This window comes from Nycticebus coucang, chromosome 2 (assembly GCF_027406575.1).
Source record: "Nycticebus coucang isolate mNycCou1 chromosome 2, mNycCou1.pri, whole genome shotgun sequence".
NCBI lineage: Eukaryota > Metazoa > Chordata > Mammalia > Primates > Lorisidae > Nycticebus > Nycticebus coucang.
The window spans coordinates 100,561,315-100,574,237 of record NC_069781.1 but is presented as its reverse complement, the minus strand read 5'-3'; the positions used below and the strand labels follow the sequence as shown (position 1 = coordinate 100,574,237).

General features: G+C 38.1%; 1 protein-coding gene across 3 annotated transcripts in view; it reads left to right on the top strand.

The window, feature by feature from the left end:
- Positions 1-12,923, top strand: part of AOPEP (aminopeptidase O (putative)) — a 422,485-nt gene that overhangs the window by 42,659 nt on the left and 366,903 nt on the right. Inside the window, exon 1 of one of the 3 annotated variants that reach the window (XM_053577293.1) lies at positions 8,084-8,175. The exons of 1 other annotated variant lie outside the window; for it this stretch is intronic. The gene's annotated coding sequence lies outside the window, so the exon portion shown is untranslated. Of the gene's footprint in view, positions 1-8,083; positions 8,176-12,923 lie in introns of those variants that run through there. One more of the 3 variants, XM_053577274.1, reaches the window with a different exon arrangement.

Sequence of the window (12,923 nt, the reverse complement as noted above, 5' to 3'; positions counted from 1 at the left end):
AATATTTTGAATTAAAGGCCATTCATGATCAGAAAACATTGGAAGAGGCCTTTCCTCTACATAAAACCTGAGTAACCTGATTGGGAATCAAAAGGGGCTGCTGATTTCTTTTTTACATGCTAACAGACCTAGCCCAAAATCCTTTAGAACATAATACCTGTCTTTCACGTTAATTTATAGAACCATCTGTTTCCCTCCATCTACACATCCCACCTAGCAACCCTTTTAAAAGGTATCTATAAAAGTCTCTGACCATCACCGAGGCATTGGGTAATCATTCTTGTGGTTCCTCCCACATGCATAGTATTTGAAAATAAACCTTTTTCTTATAATCTACTGTAATTATGAGTTGATCTTTTAGTGAGGAAAAGGGCAGGAAAAGGAAAAGGGCAGGTTTCACCATGATCCCTACACTTTTTTAAAAAAATCTTTTTTTAATGCAGAGACATAACATTAAATTAGTGTTTAAACCACTTGTGGTTGGAAAAAGGAGAGACTTAGGGCAGGTTGTATAAATCAGGATGGATTTAAGTTAGCAGTAGTTAAAAAACAACTCCAAAATCTCTGTGGTTTAAAAAAATGAAGATGTGTTTTTTGCTAATCCTACACATCCATCACAGGTCAACTGGGGACTCTGCTTATCACAGTTATTCAGAGATCCAGTCTGATAAGACAGCCAACTTGTCATATTTTGTTTACCTTAAGAGAGGGGAAGGGACACTCTGGAGGGTCCCATACACGCATACTTCCACTTACTACTCAGCTCTGGAGCAAGTCGCATGTCAGAAACCAGTTGCGAGGGTTGCAGAAAGTGTAGTCCTTCTGTGCTTGGGGGCACTGGGAGGAACGAACTGGAAATAATCATAAAGTAGCACTGATGACTGCTTACCACATAGTGAGACTCATTTAGAAGGCTGTTTTATAATAAGTGGTCTTAGCTTCTGGGTCAGAGTTGTCACAGATAAAACAAAGAATTTGAAGGAGTTTGAAAGTTGATAATGGATTGGTTGGAGTTGCAAAGAAAAGAAAAGAGGAGGCAAAATTTTTAGACCCAGTGGGAGATGATGCTGCCGAAACAGAAATATGGAGTTAGTGTGTATTGGGATGGTAGCAGACCAGTGGGATGCCTTCAAGGCCTCTAGCACTGTGCGCCTTCATAAATAAAGAATGAGGTCAAGTTAGATTTGGCAAGAAGTAAGGCACTGTGAATGTTTAAAAGTATATTTTTAGTTAAGTAGGCTGGTCAGATGTCAGATTTCAACAGTTACCAGAAATGCTGTGGTCATAAAATAGAAGAGGGTATAACTTACTGGTTGGAAAAGTGATCAAACAAAAACAAAAACTAGAATGGTAGCTATTGAGCCCAGTAAGAGAAAGCACATTTTGTTATTGTTTTCTCCAGCAGGAAAACCTGAGCAACCTGAAAGGCTCCTGTCAGCTGAGCAGTGGGGAAATCAATGTGGGAGGGAAGAAGGAAGTGGTCGTACTCCATGGCTGGGAGCCGAAATGGAGGACAGAGGCCATGAGATGAACCTCAGGGTGAGGACAGGGACAGATTGAACGCTGATAACTACCTACACAGCAAAAGAGGTGATTAGAAGGGGAAATTTAGATAGGAATTTGCAAATCTCAGTGGACTCAGGGGAAAATGCAAGATGGGGCATGCCTAGTATCCATGGGGTTGATACAGCCAAAGTTAAGCAAGCAGAGACCTGGAACCCTAGTGAGACCATAGAAGAAATGTTTTGACATTGCTGACTGGAGTCCAGTCTGGGCTATTCAGCTGCTTTCTGTAGTCCACACTCAATAACATGAGTGCTGAATAACAAAGTAATAGGGGGAAGAATGGAGTAGGGTTACTTTGTCCCTAATCATGGTACAAAGAAGAATAAAAATATATTAATAGTACAACATGGGTTTTTAAGGTAAAATTATTTAGTTTAAATTACATCTAATGTATGAAAATATACTTACTTATCAGAAGTTAGCAAAAAAATACAGGTACAATATTTTTGGTGCCCTGAACATTGTAAAATTTGAAAAATGCTTTAAGACTTAGGACTTAACAAAATACTCTGCTATTGATTTCTCATTTTAATTGAGCTTTTTCTTGTTTTAAGTGTAAGAATGGGACAGGAGCTGGGGAGATAATGGAGTAGTTAGTGTGTATGCTCACCCCTCCCTCTCCTGACCTAATTATTCTCCCTTCACCATCCTGAATCCACCTTTGGGTTTCCCCTGCCTCTGCTCTGGTAGGTGATGGGCCTCTGGTTTTGCATTGGCGTTGATACAAGAAAGTGTGTCATGGTTACTCTTTAGATTGCTGTGTCGTCGTCGAGGCACACACACACTGGTGGTTAAGAACACACTGGAGTCTAACCGCTTGAGTTCAAATTTTGGTTATTTGAGGCATTTCACTTTCTCTGAGCATCATTTCCTCACCTGTAAAATGGGAATAATAAGAAAAATAAGGGTTACGGGAGATTAGGAGAGTGCCAGATTTATAATAAGCACCCAACAAATATCAATTATTCGTTCTTCTAAATCAGCGGTTCTCAACCTGTGGGTCACAACCCACAGGAACTGTATTAAGGGCCATGGCATTAGGAAGGTTGAGAACCACTGTTCTAAATAGTCTCTAATAGATGTTTTCACAGCTTTTCTCTAGTTGTTGTTTCTTTTTTTTTTAAGTGACAAATCAAGCTATTTTTCCTGGGAAAATGGAGAGTGGGCTGTACAGTATATGCAAAGTTTTGTGTGTTGAGCAAGATGCCGAGGGCTGAGGAAAGAGGAGAGGATGAAGGATAAAGAGGTTGTGTAAGGACAAAGTCAAACTCGATGGGAGAGGTATACGCAACAGGCCATGCGATGATTGATTAGTTCTTTGTTTGTGGTATAGGGACATGTCTTTAATAATTTTGATGCAGAAAAGTTATTTTCTAGTTTTAAAATTAGAAATTTCATATGAAATCTTTAATTGTTGATAATACCAGGAACAAATACATCAGTGTTTATCAAGATATCTCTTAAGGAGAAATCAGATGTTCAGTAGGTAAATAACCTTTCCCATTTCCTGATTGGTCAACCTTAATGGGCAGGTGTAACTTCACCCTTTTCTGACCATTCTGCTATAGTTTAACCTAAGTGGCACTCTATAGAAAAGTGAAACATGCTCTACTTTGCAAGCAAGTAGCAATCAAAGGGATAAATTCTTTCCTCTTTGAAAATAGAGTGAAATCATTTCCAATCTGATCTTTGCAACCCAATGCCTGCTGATAATGTGAGCATAAACACATTAGGCACCAAAGAGGAATGGCATTTGGATGCTAAGATGTGATCAGGAAAGCCAGAGTAAACATAAGCTGCCATCAGGGAAGCTGAAGTCCATCATCACATCATGTTTAAGCATAATTCAGGGTAGTCATACACAGGGAGTAAAATCAGCTTTTGTTTTTAGTATTCTTATTTCAGACCTCCCTCCCTCCCTTGACTGGTTATAATGTATAAATCAAGCCACAGCTGACAGTGATTTTCGTTTTTGTTTTTTTTTTTTTAATCCTAGAAAAGGTCTTTGACTCAGACTCTGACTTGGCTTCACTGCATTGATCTTCGTCACAAGCACTTTTTATAATTCCCACAACAACATTAACTCCAATGGTTTTTTGTTTTTTTTTTTTGCATATACATATCACAATAGGGTCTTTCATTACAAGATCACAAATTATATACAGTCACTTTTATATACTTATGAAAGTAGTAAATTCGAAAAAAGAGAGACTATTTAAAACTTGAGACCAGAGAGCACAGTTTATCTTATTTACAGTTTGGTTTAAAGATTGGTATTTAAGTTAATATCATACCACATGTGGTAATCCTGCAAAGTGCTACATATTTTTATTTATAGTTAAGGGAATAAAGCAAAGTCCCCTTTTCATTATGTTTTCTTGCATTATTTACTCAGTGATAAATGACGTTGCCTCACGGTTATGGGTTTTGCAATGAAAGACCCTATTGTGGCATTTATTTATATGGGGAGGGAGGAAACTGTCAGAGTTACAGTTCCAGAGGGAATTTAAACTCTGAATCTGCTGGTACTTGTACAATTAAAACATATAGCTTAATGTTGTTTTAACACGGTATTTTTACTTGAAGTAAAAGAAAAATAAATGGGAATGAACAAAGGGGAAAAGCTTAAGGTTGAAATGCAAGAAACAGAATAAAATGTCTGAAGGCGTATGTCAAACTCAAAGATTGAAATTGTACAGGAGATAATGGATCATTTGATTGGCCTGTTTCTGCTTTTGAGAAATGTCTTCAGCTTTAAGAAGTTCATTAACGGCTTAAGGGCACCAAAGAACAATTTCTACCAAATGAAGAAGATATGAAAATAAGCTGAAATAAAAGTTATGAGCGGCTGGCAAGTTTAACATGTTGTCCAAAACTTTGAGGAGAAGACCAATTTCATGCTGTATCTGTCCAAACCAATATTCACAAGAATTTCTGCTTTAGAAGGAAGGAAATAGATATTTTGGAGTGAGGGTTAGTATTTCAGAATATATTTATTTTGAAATAGAAATAATAAAAGGAAATATCAATTTTGAATCAGGTAGAAATTAGTTCAGCCGTCATTCATTTGGAATTTTGGATAATTTATTCAGAAATGGGCTGCTAAGTAAATGGGGACTTCCTAAGAAGTTAATGACATAAGAATTTAGGATTAACATATTTGAGGCAAACTTCCTCTGCCTCCCATTCATTCAGCATATGAAAAATATGATTCCACTATTTCCTGGGACTTGCATTATTTCTGATGAGAAGCCAAGTGTTACTGTGATGAGAAACCAATGTCGTTTGTTTCATTGCTCCCCTGTGTATAATAAGGGATTTCATTCTGGCTGCTTTCAAGATTTTTTGTTTTGTTTTGTTATCAGTTGTCTGACAGTGATGTGCATAGGTGTGGTTTCCTTTGTGTTTATCCTGCTTGAATTTAAATTTATTATCTCCCACCAAATGTGGAAAAATTTAAATCTTTAAAAAATAAATGGTTATTTTGGAAATACGTTTAGATTTATGAAAAAAAGGTTGCAAATGTAGTATATGAAGTTCTCACATACTTATCACCCAGCTTTTCCTAATGTTAACATCAGGCATAATCATGGTATTGTTTGTGAAAGTAAAAAAGCAGTATTGCTGTTATCTACAGTTTTTCTACTGATGCCTTTTTTGTTTGTTTTAGGATCTAATCTAGGATTTCAATTGCATTTTGTCATTATTTCCCCTAGACTTCTCCATTCTTGAACAGTTTTTCAGACTTGACTTGCTTTTTGTGACCTGGACACTTATGAAGAGTACTGGTCAGGTATTTTTTAGAATGTCCCTCAGTGTGAGTTTGATGTTTTCTCATGCTCAGACTGAGTTTATATGTTTAGGGAATACTACAGAGGTAAGGTGCCCTTCTCATTGCACCATATTAGAGGATAATGCTATCAATATGATCAGTTGGTGATACTAAACTTGATATCATGTGTCCAAGTTGTATCTGCCAGATTTCTCCACTATAAAAGTAAGAAAGATGTCATCCTCCACTCCTTATTTATTTATTTACTCAATTTTCTTGTGGGTGTGTGTGTGACTGAGTCTCACTTTATTACCCTCAATAGAGTGCTGTGGCATCACAGCTCACAGCAACCTCCAACTCCTGGGCTTAGGCGATTCTCCTGCCTCAGGCTCCCAAGTAGCTGGGACCGTAGGCACCTGCCACAATGTCCAGCTATTTTCTCGTTGCAGTTTGGTCGGGGCTGGGCTTGAACCCACCGCCCTTGGTATATGGGGCCGGCACCCTACTCACTGAGCCGCAGGCACCACCCCTCTTTTTTTTACTGTATCAGAATGGACAGATTTTTTCCCCCCTTGGCTTCTAATTCAATGCTATCATTATTTATTTTCCAACTATAATTGTTCTGGCTTTGATCATTGGAAGTTCTTCTAGGTTGGTTCCTATGTCCTTTTGAGATGCCCTGTTCTTCATCATCTTTTGTTTTTTTTTAGCTTCCTTATTTTTTCACCCTCCATGGTGCTTCAGGCTTATATCCTATTTTTCCCTGCCCTAGCCCCCAAGTCAGCCATTTCTCCAAGGAGGCCTGGTTCCTTTTATTGGAAAATGGTATTTTGAAACAAGTATTGCTCACTGCTTAGCATTTTTTCTAAGCACTTTTTGAACATTCTTTCTTCTTTCCTTTTTGGACTCCCACTTTATGTCTCAAAGTTACCTGGGGCACTGTTCATTTTTTTACAACGTTTTTTCCTCTATTTTTCAGACTGAATGATTTCTGTATAACTACTTTCAAGTTAATTTATTTTCTTCTGTAATCTCTAATCTGCTATTAAAATTGATTTTATGTCAGATACAGTATTCTTTAGTTCTAGAATTTCCTTTTTCTTTTTCCAAAAGTAATTTTTATTTATCCAATGAGTTTCCTTTTAGTTTACTTATTACAACATTCATACTCTTAATTATAATATGAATAGCTGCTTTAAAATCCTTATCCTTATTGTACCCTCAATGAATCTGTACCCTCAATGAATCCCTAACAAAAAAAGAAAAATCCTTATTCTAATTTTAATATTTGGCCCCATTCAAGTCAGTCTCCACTGGTTGCTTTTGAGTATGGGTCAAACATTTTTGTTTCTTTTATGTCTAGTAATTTTTAATTTTATCTAAGACATTGTGATTGATACTTCACAAAAACTCTAGATTTGGGTTTTAAAGAATATTACTGTTTTGTATTAGTTGGCAATTAGTTTAACTGAACTCAAACTTCGAACTGCCTTCCTGGAAGTAGGCAGCAATGAAAATCTCAGTTTAGTTCGGTTCATTTAGTCTTAAGGGGGCTGTTTGGTCTTCCTCCATACACACGTTTCAGAGGGCAGTTAGAGAATTGGGCAAAGTTGGTACACAGAATATGGGACTCTTACTTACCTTATGTGCCTTCGGTTTTTTGTTATTTTTTCTTTTTCTTTTTTTGGTCCAGAGTTTGTAAGTACTATCAGTGGGAGGATTAATCTGATATAAGCTACTTCACTATGACTTCTTTTACTTAAGGGGAGGAGAGGATAATGTTAATTAAGCAAATAAGTATAAAACTGTTTTTTGTGCTATTGAGAAATACATAGTGCTATGAGGTGTAATAATAGGGGAATTTTACTTCAGTGATATCAGGAAAGTTTTTCTTGGGGACATGGTGGGGAAAGGTAAAGAATTACTAAGACAGAGAATAGAAGAAGATTCCACTTATTGTTGAGTGAATAAATGTATGATCTCGCTTTCTCTGTATCTTGGCTTCTTCCTTTGCACATATTCTTATCTTCTCCACCTTCAGTCATCACTCTGGGCTTCTGTGATGATGAAAGAGAATCTATAGCTATGGTGCTTTTAATGTTACACAATGAACTATCCTGCTTAAAAACTTCTTGAGCCAAAGGAATTTTGGGTATGGACCATTAAGTGGTATACTGGAGTCTGTGGTCTTTTGGTTAATATAATCAACTGAATCATAAGGCAATCATTCCTTCCACTTTAAGTATTTAGAACTGCAGTATAACTACACACACACACACGGGTAAGGTCAAAAGCACGAAAACTCAAGATATACTCAAAAGGAAATTGAGGCAGATTGTATTTCTCAAAATAGCCATAACAGTATCTGCCATCTTGTACGTTCTTTCACAATGTAACCTTGCCACTCCCCCCATCAAAAGGTGGAGTCTTACACCCCTCTCCTCATGCATGGGTAGCATGTACCTGTAGTCTCAGCTGCTTAAGACTCTCCTTGAATGTGGACTGGCCTTATGACTGTTCTCTTTAAACTAGTAGAATGTGGTGGAAGTGATAACCTTGTTAACTTTTGAGGCTAGGTGAGAAAGGCCATGCAGTTGAAGGAGTGGAGGATGGAGTGTGCCATCCCCAAATAGGCCAGATCACTATATTGATTATTTCAAGTTAAAAACATTACAAAAATTGTAGGGTGAGCTGACCTGTCTCTTCCTGCATGCAGCAAGTGATAAAGGCTCCTCTGGGAGGGGTAATCTCTGCACACCAGGGCAAGAAAATAGCTCTTATCATCAACGACTTGGAACTGGAGGCTGTAGTGGACCTGAATAAACATACTTAATGAGGTAACCCTTATCTTCTGCTAGTTTTATACCCCCTATATATCTCCTAATAACTCTCCTAGAAAATTTATAGCCCCTGCCCAGATTTTCTTTGTCCTGTCACTTCTCAAATTTATCATTCTTTGTCTAAAAGGTATAAAATCATCTTGCTTTGGCCACTTCTTTGGTCTTTACTCTTTTGTAAAGATCTCTATGTACATATAAAACTAATAAAATTTGCATGCTTTTCTCTTTTTAATCATCCTGATTAGTTTTCTAGATCCAGATGAAGAGCCCACTATGAGCTAAAAGGGGGGTTGGAAGTGATCTCTGCCCCCCCATACAACTTGTAACTGGTTCTTTGGGATGCTTTCTCTGAGGGCTTCCAGCTGCCATAGAAGGCATCTGACTATTCTGAGGCCTTACTGTTAAATTCGGACTTGTATAGACACTCTGGTCATCAGACCCTACTCCTCCAACTGAGTACCACTAGTGAAACAGTCAAATTCGTAAGATCAGAAGAAGGCTGGCTGCAATGGCTCATTCCTGTAATCCCAGCACTTCAGGAAGTCGGGTCAAGAGGGGATTCAACTGGAGGCCAGGAGTTTGAGACCAGCCTGCGCAACAATAGCAACCCTAACCTTAGCCATGTTTCTATAAAAAAGTAAAAAATTAGCCAGGTAGAGGTAGCATGTACCTGTAGTCTCAGCTACTGAGGAGCCTGAGACAGGAGGGTCCCTTGAGCTCAGAAGTTTGGGGCTGCAGTGAGCTGTGAGCTATTGTGCCACTGTAGTCCAGCTAGAGTGAAACCCCATCTCTTTAAAAAAAAAAAAAAAAAAAAGGTGCAGAAGGATATTCCATCTGATTGTCACCCAAATTCTTGACCTACAGAATATAGTAAAATGATTGGTGTTGGAAGCCACAAAGTTAATGTGTTGTGTAGCAACAGGAACAAAATTGAACCTAGAAAAAAACAAGAAATTGAATCTAGAATTAAGGAATGTCATGAGGAAAGAAGCTGGTGAATGAATATATTTGTAAGTACAAATAAATACTGATGTTTTATAAAGAAGTTGGATAGGTGTTAAAAACAGTGTAATATTAAGATATTAGCAACAAAAATCTGGACGCTGACATTAAGAAAGAAAGATGATTGCTGATACAACTTTCTAAGGTCCTTACGTTGTTTGGAAGGTTACTAGAGATCGACTAAGTAGGCATGTGAAAGAGAAGACACAGATTGTGTGAATAATGAAATGGTAGAGGGGAAACACAGGAATGTAGAAAATTTCAAAAAGCCGAAAAGTAGGCCAAGTGCAGTGACTCATTCCTGTAATTTTAGCATTCTGTGAGACTGAGATAGCAGAATTTCTTGAGGTTAGGAGTTTAAGACCAGCCTGAGTCAGAGGGAGACCCTATCTCTACTAAAAGAGAAAATATTAGCCAGGTGGGGTGGCTTGCTCCTGTCGTCCCAGCTTATCAGGAGGCCAAGGCGGGAGGATTACTTGAGCCCAGGAGTTTGAGGTTACAGTGAGCTATGATGATGCCACTGCACTCTATCCACAGTGAGACTCTGTTAGAACAAAACAAAATAAAACAAACCAACCAACAAACAAAAAACACCCGAAGGGCAGCGCCTGTGGCTCAGCGGGTAGGGTGCTGGCCCCATATGCCGAGGGTGGCAGATTCAAACCCGGCCCCGGCCAAACTGCAACAACAACAACAACAACAACAACAAAAGAAAAAAAAAATAGCCTGGCATCTTGGTGGGTGCCTGTAGTCCCAGCTACTTGGGAGGCTGAGGCAAGAGAATCACCTAAGCCCAGGAGTTTTGGAGGTTGCTGTGAGCTGTGTGACGCCACAGCACTCTACTAAGGGCAATAAAGTGAGACTGTCTCTACAAAAAAAAAAAAAAAAAAAATACCAGAAAAGTCAAAGCAAAGAAGCAAGAAAATCAAGGTACGCAGAAAACACAAAGTAAGTTGGTTGAGATCAGTGCTACTACAACTGTGATTGTGATAAATATAAAAATATAATATAAAAATTATAAATATAATTTGTCATTAAAATTTATAATTATATTTTTAAAAATCTAGTTAGATACTGCTTTAAAAAGACAGCCAAGGCAAAACAAACCAGAGCTGGTAGAAGTAAAAATAAAGGGTCAGAGAAAGTCTGTCAGGAAAAAACAAACAAACGAAAGTAGACATGACAATATTAATATCAGGTGAAATGGAATTTCTAGTTATTTTACAGAGAAAATTTAGATGTGGGCACCAGGAGATGTGTACAAGGACGTTCATTTCAGGGTTATTCGTAAGAATGAAACTTTTTAAAGAACTTAAATATCATCAGGGAAATAATATGGATAAATTTTAGAATATTCATATGGGGGCACCAAACAGCAGTTAAACAAAATAAACCAGATCCATGTGCATCAACGTGGCTGTATTTCACAACCACTGCTAAAAGAAATAAGTTGGAAACATGTCAATGTGGTATTTCTAAACAAAGAACAATACATTTAGACTTCTAAGTTTCCTTTGATTTTGAAATTATTTAACTTGAATCGTAGCAATAAGCTGTGTTCCAGTAACTACTTGCATTTGAGTGTCTGAGGAATTGTGCCCAGCAACAGCATATTTCAGCAAATAAACTGGCTGTCATGAAGAGCAACTGATGTATCCTAGAATGAACATGCCTGGGGTGGCAGAAAGCCGACCTCCTATCATCAGGTGGTCTGTAGTAGAATAAGCATATCTACAAAAAACGTCTCCTTTTCCCCCAAGATGCTTATAAGATCAACAATGTGATATAAGGAGGCACGAGTATAACTGGAGAAGAGAAAATGAGATGTCTGGAGGAAGATGTTTGTTAGGCAATAACTTTCTACTAGACCATAGAATGTAGGCAGGCCAGAATATCTGTTCTGTATGTGGACACTGAAGTCACAAATACCTTTAGATGTCACTTCTACAGATATATGTTGAGCACCTACTGTGCGCAGAGTACTCTGCTTACATGGTTATGAGCCCAAAAATGAATCAGAAGTCCCAGGGAGTTTATAGAGCAATGGACTGAGGTGAATATAAAATGAGGCTGGGTGAGTTAAGGGCCCGAAAAATGATAACGCACTGCTTTGTGGCTTGAAAGGAGAACCAAACTGTTTTCATTGGAGGGGGACTGGGAACTGTGCTACAAAGACTATACCACATATTTGTAAATGTGTGATTGAGAGTGGCAGGGCAGTTTCTTCTCTGTGCCATAGTTCTGTTTAGTATTTGACCCTCCCCCCTGCAGGAAAAATATTACTATTTTTTTGTTTGTTTGTGTGTTTTGAGACAGACTCTCACTTTGTCACCTTGGGTAGAGTGCTGTGGTGTCACACCTCACAGCAACCTCAAACTCCCTGGCTCAAGCGATTCTCTTGCCTCAGCCTCCCGAGTAACTGGGACCACAGGTGCCTGCCACAACGCCTGGCTATTTTCTAGAGACAGGGTCTTGCTCTTGTTCAGGCTGGTCTTGAACTCCTGAGCTCAAGCAATCTACCCACCTTGGCCTCCCAGAGCGCTAGGATTACAGGGTGTGAGCCACTGTGCCTGGCCTCAAAGGCACAGTTTTTAAATACTCCATCTTCCCACTTGCATTTGCTAAAGGTAATACTCAATATGATGAGATTTCAATTATTAATATTTATGCACCCAACCAGAACGCACCTCGATTTATAAGAGAAACTCTAACAGACATGAGCAACTTGATTTCCTCCAGTTCCATAGTAGTTGAAGATTTTAACACCCCTTAAGCAGTGCTGGATAGACCCTCCAAAAAGAAGCTAAGCAAAGAAATTTTAGATTTAAACTTAACCATTCAACATCTGGACTTAACAGACATCTACAGAACATTTCATCCCAAGAAAACTGAATACACATTCTTCTCATCAGCACATGGAACATACTCCAAAATCGACCACATCCTAGGCCACAAATCTAACCTCAGCAATTTAAAAAAATAGAAATTATTCCTTGCATCTTCTCAGACCATCATGGAATAAAAGTTGAACTCAATAACAATAGGAACCTACATACCCATACAAAAACATGAAGCTAAACAACCTTATGCTGAAGGATAGATGGGTTATAGACGAGATTAAGAAGGAAATCACCAAATTTTTGGAACAAAACAGCAATCAAGAAATGACTTACCAGAACCTCTGGGATACTGCAAAGGCAGTCTTAAGAGGGAAATTTATAGCACTGCAAGCCTTCCTCAAGAAAACGGAAAGAGAGGAAGTTAACAACTGGAGAAGGGACATCTCAATCAACTAGAGAAGGAAGAACACTCCAACTCTAAATCCAGCAGAAAAAAAGAAATAACCAAAACCAGAGCAGAATTAAATGAAATTGAAAACAAACCGATCAATAAATCCAAAAGTTGGTTTTTGAAAAGATCAATAAAATAGATAAACCTTTGGCCAACCTAACCAGGAATAAAAGAGTAAAATCTCTAATTTCATCAATCAGAAATGGTAATTATGAAATAACAACAGACCCCTCAGAAATTCAAAAAATCCTTAATGAATACTAAAAGAAACTCTACTCTCAGAAATATGAAAATCTGAAAGAAATAGACCAATACCTGGAAGTATGCCACCTACCAACACTTAGCCAGAATGAAGTGGAAATGTTGAACAGGCCTATATCAAGTTCTGAAATAGCATCAACTATACAAAATCTCCCTAAAAAGAAAAGCCCAGGACCAGATGGCTTTATGTC